This window comes from Eublepharis macularius, chromosome 13, assembly GCF_028583425.1.
Source record: "Eublepharis macularius isolate TG4126 chromosome 13, MPM_Emac_v1.0, whole genome shotgun sequence".
NCBI classification, from domain to species: Eukaryota; Metazoa; Chordata; class Lepidosauria; order Squamata; family Eublepharidae; genus Eublepharis; species Eublepharis macularius.
Genome location: NC_072802.1, coordinates 7,823,381 through 7,837,118, shown reverse-complemented (window position 1 = coordinate 7,837,118; position 13,738 = coordinate 7,823,381).

Here is a 13,738-nt window from a genome sequence, read left to right as displayed (position 1 = left end):
TCGTGGCAAAAAGACTTCCTCACGGGCATATATCTTCTGAAAAGTAATAACTCCCGGTCCAACACACTCCCGGATCCAGTATACATTCAATTAATGAGACGGACCAAACTCTCTTAGTCTAGCAAGGTTCCTGTGCCTTTGAAAGCTGAATGACAGAAGAGAGAATCACAGATAGTGCTGCCCCCATGACTGCATGCCCATGGTATGTACAACGGGGTCAAAAACATTTGTTAAGCAGCTCCCAGTGGTGCAGGAGCAAAGCAAGAACACAATTTAGCAACCCTGTAGCAGAGCAATGAGTTGCACACTGGCCACCGCAACTGTTTCAGGGGTGATCGTAGTGATTCTGGGCCCCCAAACCACCCAGGGAGTAATACAGTGATCAGGGCTCCCACACCACCCTATAGACTAGCAGCAACTCTGCAGCAGCAGCAGGGGCTTCTGGGACACGGCGGAGGCAGCCGATTGCAGGGTGCTGTGGGCTTGCAGCAGCAACCACCCCCCCGCCCCGCCCCGCCCCGCATCAGGCCCAGAGCAGCTGCTTTCGGTTGCATGGTTGTGTTCTAGGATCAGCAAGTGGCAGCCGCTGCACTGTGAATGGGGTCCATCTCGGCCTGTATTCTTGTGGGAAGGCTAGTTGGTGAGAGCTGTAGAGACACAAGGCTATTTTTATTTATTTACTTCATTTACTCCCAGCTTTCCACCTCAATGAGGACCTAAAGCAGCTTACATCGTTCTCCTCTCCTACATTGTATCTTCACAATAACCCTGTGAGATAGGCCAGACTGAGACTGAGAGACTAGCCGAAGGCCACCACCCAGCAAGCTTCCAGGGCAGAGCAGGGATTCGAACTGGGGTCGATCCTCACGTGACACTCCGACTGCTACACCACACTGCTGATGAATAATGAGCAACAGGCGGCGTGCACCCCCCGGCATTCTGCGTGTGGTGAGGATGGATTTAAGGGAATCGCACCTTCCAGACGCTCTTCAGCTTCTTCTGCCCACCTCCCCCTTGGCACTTCCCCGTTGAGGGAGACAGTGTAGTCCCTGGACTAAGACTAACCCCTCCCTTGTAGGAGGTTATGTGGGAATTCTGTGGGCCTTTCTGGCTGGGGCGGTCCCATGGGACGGCCATCCTGCAAGGCAAAGGGGGTCATAAGTGTTCGGGTGGCTCAGCCTCGCCAGAGATGGAGGAGTTTCTCCCAGGGGCACGTGAAGTCTTGCCAGCATGGCCTGATTTCCCCCCACACTGACTGAATGTATTGCATTTCTACCGAAGCAAGCTTGTTGGCCAGCCTAATGTGGTGCTGAGGGGAGGGTGGTGGCCAGGGGCCTGGGGATCTGTTGCTGTTCTTATCCCGCTTCTGCCAGGGCATTCACTTCACCCTGGCGCTGCTCATTTCTGGCCCATCTTCACAGGGGCCAGGAAACCACCACAGTATCCTGTCACAGATGTCATTCTAAGCAGTCACAGCTTAGGGTGGGTCTTTAATTCAATTAACGTTCTTTAATTGGTCGGCTGCCCTGCGTAAAAGGTACTGCTATAAAACTGGACAATACCTTGAGCATTGATAAGACTTGTCATTAGTGTGATTTTTGCAGCAGTCTGAACTCTGTGAAAACTATGCAGGAAGGTTGTTTAAATAAATACGCTTCTTAAGCATGAACATTTCCCACAGATATTCAAGAAATGCTATTCTATGCAATAGAGATGCTTGTAAAATATATTGGTATCTAGGGAGAAACAAATGTTGCAGTTGTGGTCTTTTTCTTCACAGTGCTTTGTCTACACACCCATTTCTCACTCAGAGGTGAAATGCCATTCACATGTGCTCTTCAGACATCTGCACACACTCTTACAGGTATGATAGTGAAGAGTCCAGTAGCACCTGTAAGACTAACCAACTTTATTGTAGCATAAGCTTTTGAGAACCATCAGGTTGCATCTGATGAAGAGAGCTGTGGTTCTCGAAAGCTTATGCTACAGTAAAGTTGATTAGTCTTAAAGGTACTACTGGACCCTTTACTATTTTGCAACTACAGACTAACACAGCTAACTCCTCTGGATCTATCACATGTATGAATCTGTCTTCTGTAGAAGAAGAAAACAGTCTGCAATCTAGCATTAACTTGGAGATTTTAGGAAGGCCTGTTCTGCCTCCACTTCAAATCAACAGCGTTCTGGAGTGCTGATGCAAGGTTTTTCTTCTGTGTAATTTAATGGAATGCAGGAGACCTACTGCATGGAAGGGAAGAAGAGATGAGTATGCAGTGCGGGAAATCATTTGGAAAGAGGCACTCCCCCCCTTTTCTTCATGAATGCAAAGTTCATGAAAGAAATGTTTAACGTTCCCGCTGAACTTTTAAAAAGCTTATCCTCTTTTGAATTCTGTGGAAGAATAAAAAATCAGGAAAATCATCAATGAAGGAAGAACAAAGTCTTCCAGACTACGTTATCCCCAAGATTAGAGGTGGGAAATGCCCCCCTCCTAATTGATGTGGCAGTTCTGCTCTTCTCCCAAGATAACAGCCAGCAGAGTCTGCTTTGTGGGCTACCATAGTCATTCTTCTCACCTTTCTCACTGAGAGCCTTGGCTCAACTTGCTTCTGGCTGCCAGTGGCACTACAGGATAACTACACCAACTGTGCTTATATACCACTCTTCTAGACAGATTAATGCCCAACCCAGAGCGGTGAACTAGTTAGTGTTACTATTATCCCCACAATGCATGTGGGGAGCTGGGGCTGAGAGGAGTGGCTTACCCAAGGCCACCTACTGAGCTCATGGCAGTAGTGGGATTCAAACCAGTACAGTGCTGATTCGCAGCCAAACCACTTAACCACTGTGCTAGAGCAGTTCTCGGCATCAAATTAAAAGGCCAGCCTGCCCCTGCAGCAATGGCACAAACGTGCACTTTACAACATGCAAGTCAATACAAGAGCACTTGCAGCCTTGCAACGGGGGGGGGGGGGGGAAGAGCTTGATGGGGAGGAATGCTGGATCCCCCTCTTCTCCTCCCTAAGGCCCTGTAGCTGCTGTGTGGGCCTTCACGAGGAGAAACATGTACACCAGTATGTCTTGCTGGTTCCTGCTGCTTTTCCTGTTAGAGAAAGAAGTTCCATGACGGTGACATACGCATTTTTCCATATATATTTAGTTAGGAATCTGGTTCCCTATTTGCAGATGCCCAAACTGGCCACACTAATCCATGTTTCAGTAACCTCAAAGCTAGATTACTATAACACACTCTACATGGGGCTGCCTTTGAAGACCATCTGGAAATTTCAGCTTATGCAAAATGCAGCAGTCCGTTTATTACCAGGACTGGCTGAGTGGATCTTGTTACTCCTATTCTGGGGTCCTTCTCTGGCAACTGACTAGGTTCTGGATCCAGTTCAAGCTGCTTGTGCACCTTTGAAGCCCTTCCCAGACTTGGGGCCCATATTGTTGAAGGATGGCCTCTCCTTGTATGTTCCTGTGTGGCAGCTTTGCTCTTTCCAGTAGGGTCTACTACCAGTACTCCCTTTGTCAAAAGAATGTTCTGCAATGCTCCAGACTTGGACTTTTTCAGTGGCTGCTCCAGGCTTTTAGGGAGTGGGCAGAGCCGTATCTTGGGTTACCAGCACCTGTGGCAATCCAAGTCCAGCAGCGCCTGTCCCCACATGCGCGCGTGCGCACGCTCCCAGGAGTGCGTGATGACGTCACTTCTGTGATGTCATCATGCAGGGCACCCCAGGAGCATGCCTGCCATTCCGGCTGCTGCGGATCTCCCAGCCCTGCCGCACAGCTGCCCGTGCTGCTGCTGGAGGGCCAGGAGCACACGGCAAGCTGGCCACCTGGCCAGTGGAGCAGGCATCCAGCGTGGTGAGGGCAGCCACCCGCGCTACTGCCGGAGGGCCGGGAGCGTGCACTCATGGCCAGCAGCCACTCCGGCACCCTCTGTTTGGCGGCGCCCGGGGCAAGCGACCCCCCCCTCTACCCCCCTAGATCCAGCTCTGGGAGTGGGGGGGGGGGCAGGGGCTTCTACTCCCCTGGCTTTCAGGTGAGGCTAAAAAACAAAGTTATTCCAAAGAGCTTTTGCTGCAGCCCGAGCCCAGGCAAAATGGGTATATCCTCCTAGCTGGGTTTAAGCTGTTTTTAAATTGGTTTTATTGTGGTTTTAATATACTTCATTTCTATTGTTTTAATGTTTATTGCTTTGTTCAATTGCTTTTATACTGGTCTTACATTGCTGTTACATATCTTGGGTCCCGAGATGGTTGGCACAAAGGCAGCTATACAAATGTTTTAAATAAATTTCTGCCAAATATTGTAACAATATTTATTTATTTATTTTAAAACTGTTTATTCTTTGGGAGGGACAGTTTAAGCAGCACACTGGGAATGTAATTGTTTCTATATTTATGAAGGACCTTAATCCGCTCTAAAACTTCTATTTGTCTTTTCTATGTTGTTTTTGTTGTTGAATAAAACAGGAGGAGGGAATGGAAATGATTTCGCCAGATTCCATCTGTGGTCAGATGATAGGAGGGAAAGGCTTGTTCTGGGGCCCCCAGATGGCCAGCCATAGACCGTCATGAGCAGAAGGCCGAGGAATGCACCCGGCTCCTTCACATCTTGAGTAGGTGGCGAGGAAGACGGGAGCAGTTTAAGACAAGGGGGCACAAAGTATATCGAAGCATGTGCATGGGCTGCTGTCTTTTCTGATAAAATCTCTTAATAGTGGCCTGATATACTACAGTTTAAATTGTTTATCATAATAATTTTTTATCATAATCCTTTTTGAAGGATTATTTATTAATTACTTCATTTACTTTAATTACTTCATTTCACCTTCTTTGCACAGACTCAAGGTAGATTACAAAATATTTAAAAATATGCAATCAGTCAGCATACATAAAACATCCAATGAACAATGCAGTAGGATTAGGATTACAAAATGAGAAAACAATACAGAAAAAAACCCACATTAACACACTGCATACCATAAACAGCGCAGCAAATGGGTGACAAAAGTAGAAAGCAAGGCAGCAAATACAAGCAATCAGTATATAGTGTGATAGATTACTGTCCTACTCCCTATATAAAAGTGCCCCCTAAACGATTCTTTCTTTCTATCCCAGTTCATAGACAAGGGTTAGATCGATGTCTCTCCTTTAAATTTTTATATATTTATTTACATTATTTATAGTCTCTCTTTCTTACTGAGACTCAAGGTGGATTACACACTGATAAGAACGGGCAAGGAGCCACCCTCCCTTTCGCTTCCCTCCTCCAGTCATGCAAACCTGAAACCGAAGGCTTCCTTGTAAGAAACAAACCTGTTTGTTGGAATGACCTCTTCAGATGAAAATGAGTCACGTGGCGCCTACTATCCGCTTCAGCTGATACGCCAGCTATAGGAGTTACTGGAAAGGCATGATTTGACCACTTCATGAGGGGCTGCCTCTGAAGACTCTCTACTGGTTCCAAATGCAGTAGTTCGGTTGCTGCTTCGGGCTGGGATTGTATCAGCCATGTGCTGAAGGCATGCACCGGATGGATAACCCTTACCAGACATCATTCAAAGCACTGGAGCTGACTTTTAAAGCCCTAAATGGATGGGACATTCCAACGTTGCGCTGCTCACCCGTTAAGGTATTCCTCTGAAGCATTACTTTTGGTGCCCCGCATGTGGAAGTGAGGCAGGGAGTGACCAGAGGCAGGGCCTTCTCAGTGCACTGGAGTGTGCAGGAGTGCATTCTGGCCCCCCCCCGCCCCCCGGTCATGTCTGCACCCATCCATGTCATTTGTGTTTCTCTGCTCTAATATATTAATCTCATGCATTGCTCATATGATTGTGCCTTGTACTGTAGTCACATAATCAAGTACCAATGTTGGCCTGCTTGAAAACGAGAGTGCCTCCCTCCCAGAGGCCTAGCAACGGTTGTCTCTGAAAGTACGCTCAGTGACCTTGCAGCTGTACTGTGACTCTTCACAGGGGAAAGAGGGAGTTCTGATTCCGTGTCATCTTCTGCCTTTCTCTGTCCAGACTGAGGTATTATGTTCACATGGAACTTTTTAGGATTTCCGCACCTAAATGCTAACTGCTCAAAGGCAGGGGGAAATAATGCTCCTTATATCAATAGTGCATATGCGTGTATACTCATTCCTACCAACCTATCCCATCTATGGATGTACCCATGAACTTAATGGATCTCTAAATAAAGACTTTTTCAACCAATGCACTGGAGTGCTTGCTGTGAGGGGTTTGGGGATCTATCTGCCATGGGCTGCTGTCCATAGAACTGACACCACTGTGTTCTCACACCTCCCCCCCACCCGCCCCCTACAAGGCAGGTAAAAGGTAATGAGAGACAGAGATTGGGGGCAGGGGAATCCCCTGGCCCCACTGGGAGCTTGGCAAACTTAATGCTATGACAAAATCAACACAGCAAAAATACTGTAAGGAGAAGAAGGCAATAGGATTGCTTACCACCCTCCTTTACTGAGGTTGGAGTGGCTTTCGGCCTGGTTCAGAACATACATTGGCAATGATGGCCTAGTCCGAATTGTTGTGGATTACTCTGGCCAAGCCTAATTCAGATGCAGGCATTCACTTAAGAAGCTCTAGGAATCTAGTCAGCTTTCCTATATTGAAGCATTTAATTCCTGGTAAGAAAGAAACCTCAACAATGTCTGAAGTTCGTTGTGGGGATAGTGCACAAGTGTCACTGTTAGACAGTCTCTGCTTCCATTTTAATCCTTCATTACAGCATAACTAGATTGCATTTTTAATACTAACTCAGCAGAGAACTATACCGTCCATTGCATAGATCATTAAAAGAGCACAATTACATGAGTCCATAAAAATACCGTACCCAAAGATAACCAGGTCACAAGCAAGAAGCTCCTGATCAATTCCACTTCCCATATTTATAGGATTTGAGAATCATCTTTTAATAGATTTGAGAATCATCTTTTAATAATAGCTAACTGTCCCACTTCCTAAGGGTCACATTCTTTGCTAACTAATTATCTTAAGTTCAAATACCATACAACATTATCTGCACTTGAAATGTCTTCTTAAAATATATGAAAATTGTTCATTCATTCTTGCCACTTTTTATCTTAACAAAGTCTATGTGAAAACGGTAAGAGACTTCTCATGCGTATGAATATCTGTTGGCCCAGCCTCAACCAACACTAACTGCGCTGAACTAACTTTGCTTCTGTGAGGTTGGAGAGCTCTGCCTCTGGAGCGTAGAAACATCCTCCATGTTCTTTTTGGTCAAGTCCAGCCATTGTTCCCCTCTGTTCCTGGCTAGATCTGTCACAAGAGGCTCACAGCTCTGGCTCCTCCTCTTTCTCCTCTGCTGAGAGCCTGGCAACCAGGAAGCCCTAAGTTCATGCTGCTGTTGTGCTTTTTAAAGCAGCCCTCGAGCAAGCTGGATTTTTGAAAGTGCCTGAGAAGTAGAAGGGCAAATGCTTAGCAGGTACAAGAATAATGCTTTCCATTTCCCCAGGGGTAAGAAGCCATTTGCTCATTTAATGATTTATTTTGAGAATTTATACCAAGATTTTCTACCAATATTATCGCTTCAGGTAGAGTTGCCAACCTTCCAGTGCGGCCTCTAATTCTCTTGGAATTACAACTAGAGATGGGCACAAACCAAAATATGAACCAAAGTTCGTCACAAACCAAGCTGGTTTTTGGTTCCCGAACTGGCGGTTCATCCGAGCTCATTTCTGATTAACCGCGATACCCACTATGATTTTTAGAGCAGTTCGATTGGCTCGTTTTTTGGTTTGTCACTGCAGCCTGGCGCTGATCTATCTGTTGCCGAGGCAACGGGGGGGGGAATGGGTTTTCTGCAGCCCCAGAAGTGACGAACCAACAACCGGTTCATGAACCGAGCAATTTCATGGCGGTTCATGGTTCATGAAACGCGATGAACCACGAAACACAATGAACTGCCATTTTCCTGATTTGTGCCTGCCTCTAATTACAACTGATCTCCAGGCGACAGAGATGAATTTCTCTGGAGGAAATGGCAGCTACAGAAGGTGATGGACTTTATGGTGTCACATGCATGCTGACCTTCCTCTCCTTCCCAAACTCTGCCCCCCCCCCAGGCTCCACCAGGCTCAAGCCAGAGTTGGTAATGTTCCAAACCCCAGGTGACTTACAAAGTTTTATAAAACAATTTAAAACAAAAAGAACTGCAACAAAAACAAATTACTGGGGTGGCAGCAAGCTCGAATTTCTCCTTTTCCTCTCCACAAACACTGCCAGAGGTACTTGGAAGACAAAGCTGCCTAAAATCAGCAACCCAGCCCTCAAAGAGGCCTGCTGCTGCTACCCATGGACGTTGTCTCCATTGAGGTATAACACCTCTTCCTCTCCAGGAGTGCCGGGACCTTTTTCTAAACAGGCAGACAGATCCCAAGCGAGCCAAAGTTGAGCATTTTTAAGTTCCGTTATTCCAGTTCCATTGCCCTAGCTTAATTTTTTTAAATTATGTATTTTTAATTGAAATGTTCATTGCAGGTAAGGGAAAGGCTCCTTAAAGTGTTTAGATTTGTCTTGCATTGAACATTGCACTGAAAAGCATTTATAACTGAATTTGCAAGATCCAAGTCCATTAGCACCTTTAAGACCAACAGGATTTCCCGGGTATGGGCTTTTGAAAGTCAAGGCTCTCTTTGTCAGATACATTTTTTTGACCGTACTTAATGTCCAAAGGTAACACCCGCAGATCAGTAAAACTGAAAAGGATGTGCAAGCACTGGTCTAAGAAACTGTGCAACATGACTTGCACAGGGGAACAATCAGCAGAGAGAAATGGCTGGTTCATGATAGTTTAGTTTATGTTAATTACGGTCTTAAGACCAGCATATAGATTAATCAGAAAGCAAATACAGTTTAAAAGAAGAGATCGATTTTAACAACTTTTGAGATACAAACCCATAGTTTAAAAATTAGTGCATAGAATTTAGCAACTTGACATGTAACGACATTTTTATCAGATAAAAACCAGTGAAGCCTTTCTTTATTGGTAGTTATATGACAGGGATCATATCAAGTACTGGGGTAATAAATCTAAGACGAACCTCCCTATAAAATGGGCAGCTAACGAACATATGCTCTACAGACAGGACCTCTCCTAGGGGACATGAACACAACCTTTCTAGGTAGAGGATTTTATTATACCTGCCTTTGATAACCACAGATGGAAGAGCGGAACACCTAGCTAGAGCAAACACCCTTCTGAAACTATTTATTTCTTCAGAAGCCAAGTAAGCTGCCAGCTCAAAAGTGCTTTTGATGTTTAGCAGCACCCCAAGTTTTAATGCATTGGAGATGTCAGATTGACGTCCAATGTTCTCTATTCTTTGTTTAATTAACCCTTTTGCTTGTTCGGTTCCGTGAGTTAAGTGTACCTGTGGAGAAAAGCCTATTCTGTTAATATGGCTATAAACAGCTGGATTGGAAGTCCTCATGAAAGATCAGGGGAAACAAACCTTGTGGGTTAAAATGACCTTTCAGCCACATATAAATGGATTGAATACATACCCTGGCTTCATACCTGAGAATACCAGACTCCAACTGTATCCAGGCATTGGATACACAATGAGGGACTTGCAGAACAGCTCTCAGAAATTTAGACTGGACTCTTTCTTGCAGGGCAAAGCATGAAGAGGACAGTCCTAAAAATGTTCCATATAACAGCTGCGCCAGTGATTTGGCCTTATATAACTAGGGCTGCAGGAACAAAGTGGCTGTCTTGAGTTGGGAAAAAATTCAGTGTGGCATTTGCAGATCTTTCCCCTTGATCGGCAACATAATTGCTGTGTTTAACTGGTTTGTGGTAGACTTTCCAGATGTTGTTTAGTAACCTTTGTGCAAAGATCTTGAGTAAGACACAAGGCTTAGGAAACTTTTTTTTAAAAGGACTGGCCAAATTCATGCCCCATAGATTTACCAATGCTATTAGCTATGAGAGGTAATCAGAGCCTCCACATACAGAGGCAGTATATCTCTGGGAAACATAAGCTAGAAACAAATATTATCTTCATACTCAGCTTGTGAACTTGCAGTCAGATGCTGTTCTTCGGTCTGCTCTTCTTACATTCTTCTCAACCCACACAGGTACTCTGTCCTTTCACCCGTATTGGGTTTCTAATCTTCTGCATTTGTAGAACAAAAAAGAGAAAGTTCACTGGATTATTCATGTACATATTCTGATGGCCTTCCTATTTTTCTTGTCAACTTTTGGAATATTAGAAACAGCATGTGTGAAAGAATGTCTTTTAGCTGACCTCAATGTCTTGTACCAGCCTTCCAAGGATGAAGTCGAAGCTCTTATCCATTGTATAGTTTCATTTACATGAAATGCCTTATCTAAAGCAGCTGTTGTTGGCTACTATCAAATCTGCATGGCCAGTTGCTGTTGAATCCAATCACGATGAAGGTTTTAAGGCAGAACTAAAATAGATCTAAAGATAAGTGCGATAAGAGAACAGGCAACACAAGAAAAGTACTTTATCTGTTGTTTTCCAGATAAAACAACAAAGCAAGAAGATACAAGTATATGTATGGTTATCTAACAGTGACCTGGAAGAGGGTGAGGGAGTGATCTAATAAGAAAAAGAACCACACATATTCACTGTCGCCTGTGTGTGTTATGTGCTGTCATGTCGCCTCTGCACTGTCTCCCAGAGCTTTTTTTCTGGGAAAATAGGTGGTGGAACTCAATGGGTTGCCCTCGGAGAAAATGGTCACATGGCTGGTGGCCCCGCCCCCTGATCTCCAGACAGAGGGGAGTTTAGATGGCCCTCCATGCCGCTTGGTGGCATGGAGGGCAATCTAAACTCCCCTCTGTCTGGAGATCAGGGGGCGTGGCCACCAGCCATGTGACCATTTTCAAGAGGTTCCGGAACTCCGTTCTACTGCATTCCCGCTGAAAAAAAGCCCTGCTGTTGCCTATGGGTCACTAATTCAGTTGCATTATGTTGGTCGGAGTGGGTTGGAATTCACCAGTCATGTTTTATCCGCATTGACTTTTTAAAATTAGTCTCCTGACTAGCATGCTTTCTCCTGGTACTTTTCTAGCAAAGCTGACAGAAACGTCACCCCCTGGAAATCTAGTTGGTCTTTAAGGTTCTACTGGACCCAAACCTTGCTCTTCTACTACACAGACCAACACTGCTATCCGCCTGAAACTATCACCAACTGCAAGTGTCCCAAGTTCTGAAGAGGTCCACCACTTTATACCAAAGGGCTGCCACTTCTACCAAAAAGCTCGCCAGAAAACATAACATTCCCCTTGCCTGCATGGAGGATGTGAGGGTGGGCAAGACCTGGGTTCATCTTCTGCAGGGCTTCCATATGAGTCCTCTTTCTTAGAGGAGGAGTAAACAAAGTTGTGCCCCTCCCTCCCACCAAGGCACTGGTCATCAGGCTTTTGCACAAGGTGGAAATCGTTTTAAGTGTCTTCTACAAAACTGACATGCAAAAGTAAACAAGGATGTCAGTACACCCAAAGAGGTGCATTTTGAGGGTGCAAGGGAAAAGAATGCCACCAATATTAATTAATAACAACATTACTGAAATAATTTAATGAAATATGATTAGGGAACAATGAACGTTTCCACATACCAAAGCAGTGAAACTTGCAGCTCACCATTTTATCATTTACTTCATTTATACACCCCGCCTTTCTCCCCAGCAGGGACCCATAGTGGTTGGTTTCCCACATTGTTTATTCAGAAGTCTCTTGGATCGCAAAGCCTTGAGACTCTGAGACGCAAGCAGAGCCTCAGCAGGAAACCTGCTCTGGGTGCCAGTAATTCTGCTGTACCTCTGGTTCAGATATGATGGAGTAATTCCGTCTTTCCTGATGCAGAGGCAAAGAGAGGGCACCTGCCTTTCCCCCCTTTGGTCACCGAATGTTAAACCCCTTCTTCCTCAGTGTTGCGGCCCCAATTCTAACTGGAGTGGGGGCTTGGTTGCAATTTATCTTTAAAATGCTGCAACTCTTCCAGTATCTCATCCAGTTTTGCCCCCAGAGAAGGTTGATTAGAAGGGAAATCCAATGTTTATACCCACAGCTATAAGGAGGGCAAGAGAGGAGTTTTTACCAAGAGAGGCCAGTAGGCTCCCTGTCTCATGTCACAGGCATGTGGCCAGTCGTTTGCAAAAGGACTGAAGGAAGAAAAAAACCCAAGGCTCATAAGAAGATGGAGCTTCTGAACTCTCTTTGTAATCCACCCCGGTTTGGTTTGTAGCATTGGGAATAAATGTGTCTTTCAAATGACTGTACACTTCATGCATCTGACAAAGTGAGCTCTGACTCATGAGAGCTTATGCTGAGATCAACACTGTTAATTTTTAAAGTACCACAAGATTCTGGTTTCATTTTGCTGTCTCGGATTATCAGGCAACTGCAAGTTATTTGTATTTTTATCATCCAGGCACCTCTTGATCACATCCACAAAGGCTGTGATCTTCTGTTCTGAAAAGAAATATCAAAAAGCTACAGAATAAAAAAAATGTTACTAAAGAATAAATGTGGTTAAATGAGGAGGAAAAACATTTTTATTAGCAGCTGCAAGGGCCAGTCAGCTAAGTTTATTTGTTAAAAACCACTGGCTGGTCCTTAGAAGCAGCTGCAAGAGGACAAACTAGAATCTCGGCGGGATTCATTCTCGCTTGTACAATTGCGATACACCCAGTGTCAGCTAATTCAGTTCTGCAGCCCCTTCTCACAGCGTTCTATGAACGTCTTTCTTTTCTAGAATTTGCTTTAAATGTATGAGTAGAGGCTGGAGAAATAAAGTCATCAAAGCCAGATACGCCAAACAATTAGGATGTAATTCAATCTATGATAAGAGGACTTTCTTCTAATTTAATCTGCATCACTTTTAGCAAGGTTGATATTTTATTGTCTCTGCTCTTGGCCCAAAGTCCAAATGACAGCCTCTCTTGCTATTTAACATGGGACACAATTCTCCAAGAGGCTTTCCTGTGTGTGTCCCATAGCAATGAATTCCTGCAAACTTGTACATTCTTTTCAGTGACTCTGGCACAGGAGAACTTGCTAGTGAATCATGCCCCATGGGTCTGTCCTGTCCTGTCTGCTCTGTCGGTCTCACTCTGCTGTCCTTAATGGTGCCCAAGGCTGCCAGTTTGACCCCATGAATCTGCAAATACTGCTTCTACAATCTACTCATGGCGTGTTGATGTCAAAAGCCATGCAAAACCTCATGTTCAAAAGATGTGGGGGATTTTGATTCTCCCTTCACTTTCGCTCCTTAGAGACATTACTTCTTCCTCCTCTCCCTCCTCTCCTGGAATTAGTAAAGATGAGCTAGCCTGAATGGTGTCAAGGTGCAAAGGACCCCCAAGAAAAGCCCACACTTCTGAAAAGGGAAAGGACTCATCATGATTTGCACCTCTTTTGCAGGCGCATCCCTTGACAAATGGTTACAACAGAACTGGGCTAAAAATGCAAAAGGGGGGGGCGAAAGGGAGAGCTAGCAGAAAGGCGGGGTTGCCTGAATGGTCAGCCCTTCATTTGCATGCAAATGCAATTAAGACGTAGGCAGATAGGCTGGCTTCAGACCCGGTCCTGGTAATGCCAGTTGCTGGGTGACACGATACAACCAAGAATAAATGACCTTTCCCTTTAAAGAGCCAGGGAAACAGAACAAGGACTAGGATGTCGAAGTATTTTCACCAGTTAAAATCATC